General features: G+C 38.6%; 2 long non-coding RNA genes across 2 annotated transcripts in view; one reads left to right on the top strand and one right to left on the bottom strand.

Moving 5' to 3' along the window:
* The window catches only part of LOC104960240 (uncharacterized), a 6,957-nt gene extending 2,142 nt beyond the window's left edge, over window positions 1-4,815 (bottom strand). The window contains exon 1 of the long non-coding RNA XR_799967.1: window positions 4,648-4,815. This is a non-coding gene — a long non-coding RNA (uncharacterized lncRNA). The remainder of the gene's footprint in view (window positions 1-4,647) is intronic.
* On the top strand, window positions 74-1,347 carry LOC104960239 (uncharacterized). Its single transcript, XR_799966.1, has 4 exons — window positions 74-192; window positions 285-320; window positions 788-845; window positions 975-1,347. It is a non-coding gene; the product is annotated as an uncharacterized lncRNA (long non-coding RNA).
* Window positions 4,816-6,928: the final 2,113 nt, after the last annotated feature.

Below are 6,928 nucleotides of genomic sequence, written 5' to 3'. Positions count from 1 at the left end.
ACAACACCCTGGCATGCTTAATGTGGGTCAGCCAAAAACATGTACACTTTAATAACGGTCACTGTGTGTGTGTGTGTGTGTGTGTGTGTGTGTGTAGCATGGAACATCGAAGCGGAAGTACAGCTCCTGCTCCACCATCTTCCTCGATGACAACACAGTCAGCCAGCCCAACCTCAAATACACCATCAAATGGTACCAACATGAAGGAATAAATACATATTTTATTATCTCAAGAAACATATTTATTATAACATATTAACACATGTATTTGTTTCCCTTTGCAGTGTAGCAGTGGCGATCTACTACCATATAAAAAACAGGTAGGGATTCTCGCTTTTTTTCAGCAGTTTGAGTGTAAACTGTATGAAAAAGAGAATCATGGTCATTATTGCATATGCAGAGTTTATTTGTATGTATTTTTCAAAGATATCAAAAGCAAAGTACTCCTTTCACAACAATATGTGATATGTGTCTCAATACATGTGACAAAAGTCTTGATTGCACAACTCCAAACATAAGATGAAAATAAAAATAGAAATCCATAAAATGTTGAAAAAAAGCCAAATGTATTGTTTGATAAGTAAGAATCCATAAAGTAGATTATGAAATAATGTTGATTATACAAATCTACAGCAATAACAAAAGCAAATATCAGCTATAATCATCTCTAATTCAGTCTATATAAATTATATTAACACCCTTTATAAATAACTTTACAGAGTTGTACTATAGTGACCTGAGTCTTATGAATGAAATCTATAATTTAACCATGTTTTTCTCATGCCAGGGACACAGAAGGAGCGATGCTGCTGGATATATTTGACGAGAAGCTGCACCCTCTCTCAGTAAGTCATCATCACTTATCATACAAAACATTCTGCACAACTACCTCAGAGTCAGTTTTGGAGTAATTGTGCTTTTAAATCTGCTCATTTAGGCATTTTACCTAAACGTTCCTTTTCTCTTTCTTTCAGAAAACAGAGGTTCCCCCGGACTATGACCAGATCGACACGGAGCAGAAACAGATCTACCGATTTGTCCGGACGCTGTTCAGTGCCGCTCAGCTCACTGCAGAGTGTGCCATCGTCACTCTGGTGAGGTCTTTCACCTCCTTTATCCTCCTATAGAGGGGTGAAGGGATCAAGTACTTTTGAAGGTCGACCCAAAAGGTCTTCCTACACAAAAAGCCAATAGGATTTTTCAGAAGAAAAAAAACGTTTATGATACTTACATGTTTTCTCCACAGATTAAAGCCACTTTTCCAATATTTGAAGCGTAACTGCAATCTCCAGAGATAAGAAGCTAACGTTAGGCTATAAAGGAACTACAGCCCGGTCACATGACTTCACGTCACCACCGCTAAGCTAAAGGTGGCTAATGTTGGGCTATAAAGGAACTACAGCACGGTCACATGACTTCACGTCACCACCGCTAAGCTAAAGGAGGCTAATGTTGGGCTATAAGGAACTACAGCACGGTCAGATGACTTCACGTCACCACCGCTAAGCTAAAGGTGGCTAATGTTGGGCTATAAAGGAACTACACGCACGGTCACATGACTTCACTTCACCACCGCTAAGCTAAAGGTGGCTAATGTTGGGCTATAAAGGAACTACAGCACGGTCACATGACTTCACTTCACCACCGCTAAGCTAAAGGTGGCTAATGTTGGGCTATAAAGGAACTACAGCCCGGTCACATGACTTCACTTCGCCACCGCTAAGCTAAAGGCGGCTAATGTTGGGAATGATGACGTTTAGTCGTCTCATTTAGACTCTTGTTAGCAACCACAGTTTTTAAGACACAAAGAAGCTTCAGACCTTCACCAGTCGGGTTATTTAGTGCCATATTTTATGTCGTAGAACAAAATGTGATAATCTCGTAAGCTCCTGTTAACCATAGACCTTATTTTGGGAATAAAAAACAACTCATTTCCGGGTTAACGACTCATCTCTGCACGACTTCATTATATATTTTGGGATCACAACATAAACACTCATAACAAAAAGGGGGACTTGTCACATAAAAAAAACAAGATTTCTCACAAAGGTTAAGGTGGAATCTGCTTCAACTGTGTCCCACTCCCCACACACACATTATCACACACACACACTTCCTGTTGAGGCCTCAGGGGAAATTCTGCCCTGATGTGTAGAGACAAGCCAGGGATGTGTGTAAAATGGTGATGAGACGTGTGCATCCAAAATACCATGTCGTCTGAGTGTGTGTGGGGGGGGGGGTCAGTGAAGATTAATTCCTCCTGACACCATCGAGTAGAGCATGGACATAGATAAGTAAAACAGATTAGATCAGGGGGTTACTAAGCTTTTTCCTTAAGGGACCCCTTTTCTGTCATTAAGTAAACTGACAACCATTAACTCAAGGACATATTTCATGTTATATTTCGTATAATATTGAAAGCATAACAAGAAACTGTACATTTACCCCATAATTGAACACAATAACTGCAGGAGGTTTGTTTAAATTAACTGTTTGGATTAACTTTGAGCAGATCATTTCATGTCAATATTGCCTTCCTGTTTTTAAGGACGTTAAAGAACAATCATCTGTCCTTATTATGAATTGTAATCTTATAAATGTCAACAATCAAACATACTCAACCACGTTTACCATGCCTGCATCTTGTGAGATAAAAAAAAAGAAGTATACAGATCTTAAGAAAAGCCAAAAATAACTATTTCATATTTTTTTCTCCCAGAAATGAGTGAAATCCTTAGATATAATCCAAAATAAATTATCTTACACATTTTAAAATCAATAAGGCTTTTTAACCCCCCTTTTAAAGCTTTGGCGACCTCTACTGGGGGTCCATACTCCGAGTTCAGGACCCATTGGGTTAGATGAGAGTTTTGTTGTCGGGGTTTGAGGTTTGTCTAGTTTTGGGTTTATTTTGCTGTTCTGTTCTCCCTGTCTCATGTTTTCCTCCTTGTTTCTTGTCTGGTCCTTCTCCCTGTGTTTTCCTTCCTGTCGTTAGTTTCCCTGGTGTGTCTGATTGTCTAATTGTGTTCACCTGTTGCCCTTGTGTTTCTCCCTCGCCCAGCTGTTTCTTGTCCCGTGATTACCCCTCCCTGTATTTAGTCTTTCCCTGTGTTCCCCTGTCGGTTCATTGTTTTGTTTTTCCTGTCTCCCTCCATGTCAGTCACCATCAGCTTTTTGTTATTGTATCTTCCTTGTGTTTTATGCCAGCTTTTAAAATAAAACTCGCTTTTGTTTTCTAGACCAACTTACCTTTTTTTGTAGTCTACTTTTGGGTCCTACCTTTCCCAAATCGTAACATTTGTTTTTCATAGCCTCTTTTGTGTCCGTAGGAGCCATATGTTAAAATGTAGAATTTGATATATTATGTGTGTATATATATTTGAATATTGTATTCTTTGTTATGAGTATTATTATGTCATTTATTTAAACCAGCCGTTGTAAAATTGACGTCATAGCTGCTGGTAATTAGAAAGAGTAAAGAATCNTAGAGAGACACTGTTAACGATATGTTATACTTCATGCTATCTGCACACTAGATAGCACATGAAAGTGAAACTTAGACCAATAGAATCTGTGGACTCTCAGCTTTCATGTGCTATCTAGTGTGCAGATAGCATGAAGTATAACATATCGTTAACAGTGTCTCTCTAAGGAACCGCAGTAAACAACAGGCGTTGCTATAGCAACACGTCATGTTTATGTTCTTGCGTGAGATCAATAGTGCGAGAATCACTGCATTTTCTATAAGGTAAATATTACCCGCTGGCGCTGATGGGTATAAATGGAAACATTTTGGGCCATTTGTTCAATCTGACTTCATATTGACAATTTTTAACACCAGAGGGTGCTACATAACACACTTTCAGGAAAAGTCACGGACTGGGAGACTAGAATATTTTATTGAAAAAAAGTGACATACAATCAAGAAACAGCTGCGGGTAAAATGTACCCGTTGGCGGTTCTAGTGTTAAGGAACAAATACTCTACTTTTAGTATCCACAGTACCTTTCTGTGACGCGCAATCATACAAGATGTCAAAGAAAAGATTTGCTACTTAGGTTACTGTTATTTGCATAAAGCTTCCACGCAATGCATCATTTATCCCTGGATGAATACAACACTACAGTTTGAATTGAATTATAACGTCTTTAAAATGTATTCTGTTGAAACGTTCTGTATGATACAATCGTGATATAAATCAGTAAACTTTAAATCCCCCTTTTGACCCAGAGTATCAGAAAGTATTGCAACGCAGAAAATGCAAACTCATTAAGTATTTTGTTGCATTTGTGTTTGCATTCCCACCAAATCTAAAGACCCATTAAGATTAGTCAAACCAGTCCCCTAAGTCTAAACCATTAGAAAAGGTATTATTTCGTCAATTTAACAACAGTCACGATATTTTGTTGGTTTCCTTTTTTATGTTGGCTGTGGAAATGATGGTGGAATAAAGATATTTAAAACACCTCCAAAGAAGCAACAATCTGCTCAATGTCCTGTTTTTTTTTTTAACCACATTGTATAGAATAGAAACTCATGTTTACAGTTTTGTGGTTTATGTCTTTCTTTCAAACCACCGCTGGACACACTAAAGTAAGAGATCTCTGAACACATACAGAGAGCAGACTTTGCATGGAGGCGCCTCACCTCCAGTTTCAGGGCCTTGTCTCTGCTGAGCAGCTCCAGAGGGAAGCTCAGGTTGTTGGTTTCTGACAGCGAGCGCAGGTCAAAGTAATATTTGGCGTAGACACTGGACGGCACGTTGATGTTGAACTGCAGCAGCTCCAGGAAGTGCCGCTCCAACTCGTTCCTGTGAGAGAGGAACGAGCAGGAGGTTCAGTCATAAAATCAAAACAAGAGATACTACTTTTTCAAGATGCAAGCCGTCCCACACACACACACCTTCTCCTCTAAGAGCTTAATGTACATACCTACTACTGTGCACACTCACCTGCCCACGTTAATGTTATTAGTCACTTCATTACTCTGTCTGAGAGAGAATCTTAATGGTTCTCTCTCCTAATGTTATGACTCATTTGTTTGCCCAACTTGCGTATGTTTATCTGTCTGTGTCTTTGATGTAATGATGGGGCCATATCTCTACTTTCTAACATATTGGTGTACCTCTTATTTGTAATGTCATGGGGTGTTGAACATGTTTGTGTTGTCTTTACAGGTGGACCAAAACAAAATCGCCTCTCTACTAGAAGAATCATTCAGCCAAGCTCTTCAATAGCAACGGTTTCCTCATCGCCTCATTCGTACACTCTCTTTCACTTTTATTGTCATTCGTACATAGCTACAGTGTAGATATGTCAATAGGTCACAGGCTCCTCCAACAGTGCAACACAATACAACTGATAAAAATAGTGCAAGTAAATACAAATAGAATATAAATGGTGCAATAAGAGTTTATATACAAGTAATAGGAATATGATATATTAGATAAATAATTTGTAAGATGAATGTTATGGATGTTCTTTCAATGTTCAGGTGTTTAACCGTCTTATGACCCTGAGTCTGGTAGTTTTACTTACTCTAGATCAGTGCTTGCATATCAGTTTTTGGAGAACAGAGAGAAGAGACATTCATTCCTTATTTTCATCATTTTAACTAAATGTTCAACTTTTAAAAATTGCATGCATGCAGCTGCAGGAGGTTACCGGTCATAAATCTGTCTGATATTGACCAATCAAGGGGCTACAAAAATGGCAAAGCATTGATCTCTATTTCCTTTTAACATTGTTTTAACTTGTCCTGGGATTAATATCATTGACTCTCTGAGAGAAATGTATATTTTAGTGTCCATGCAATGATGAATGGAAATTCACCAGGAAACTATTTTGAGGGATTGATCATAATCTTCGTTTGTTCCGCTCCTTTCTTTGAAGTCCTTTGGTTTTTAGTTATATCGTAAATAAATACGTTTTTTGTAACNCGCACACACACACACACACACACACACACACACACACACACACACACACACACACACACACACACACACACACACACACACACACACACAGTGACCGTTATTAAAGTGTACATGTTTTTGGCTGACCCACATTAAGCATGCCAGGGTGTTGTGCACAGGGCGAATGTGAATCAGCAACATGCGACCTCAGATTGTGATGGTCTGCATTTATTCAGATTCCTTTGTTTACAGCATTTAATCAAAACACCATTTAAAACAAAGTGATTTTTTATGAAAAGCAAAACATAAATCTGTCGAAATTGGAGTTATAACAATAAAATGGCTCAGCTTTGTGGCGAGAAATGTAAATAATGCACTTACATTATTGATGAAGAGGCTCTTCCGTTTATCTTGCACTACAGAGAGAAAGATAGCTTTATTAATAAATGTAATTAATTCTGTACAATAAAGACAAACGCAGCAAGTTTAACCCTCCTATTGTCTTTGTGTCCCCCCCCCCTTACTTTGGTGTGTCAAATTGTTGTGTGTGTGTGTGTGTGTGTGTGTGTGTGTGTGTGTGTGTGTGTGTGTGTGTGTGTGTGTCGGTACCGGGAACCACCAGTGGGTGTTAACAAAGTTGAACTAAATCATACCAAAATTACAATAGAAAGTGTTGATCAGACTAATTGTATGTGTTACAAATGTCTACTGTAGAAGGATATCATAAAGCCTTAATGCAATCGAATGTAAAACAAAAAAGTTATGATTGATGAAAGTAGTAAATCGGTCAGATTTGACCCGAACACAACAGGAGGGCTAAACCAGCAACACACACTGTTATCACAAAAAGCAAGAAGAAAGGACTTAGCGCACGTCTACAGTATGTTATTGTAAAGAACGAAAGCTGTAAGTGTTGAGAGGAAACAGTTCAATCACACGTCAGATAAGCAGAAAGATCAGAGCTTCAACAGAGAGAAGAGTGCTGTTTACACCACTAGAGGGAGACAACGC

The sequence above is a fragment of the Notothenia coriiceps genome, unplaced genomic scaffold (assembly GCF_000735185.1).
Source record: "Notothenia coriiceps isolate Sejong01 unplaced genomic scaffold, NC01 NC01_scaffold00031749, whole genome shotgun sequence".
NCBI lineage: Eukaryota > Metazoa > Chordata > Actinopteri > Perciformes > Nototheniidae > Notothenia > Notothenia coriiceps.
Note: the sequence above shows the minus strand (reverse complement) of the source record. Positions and strands in the feature narration are given on the sequence as shown.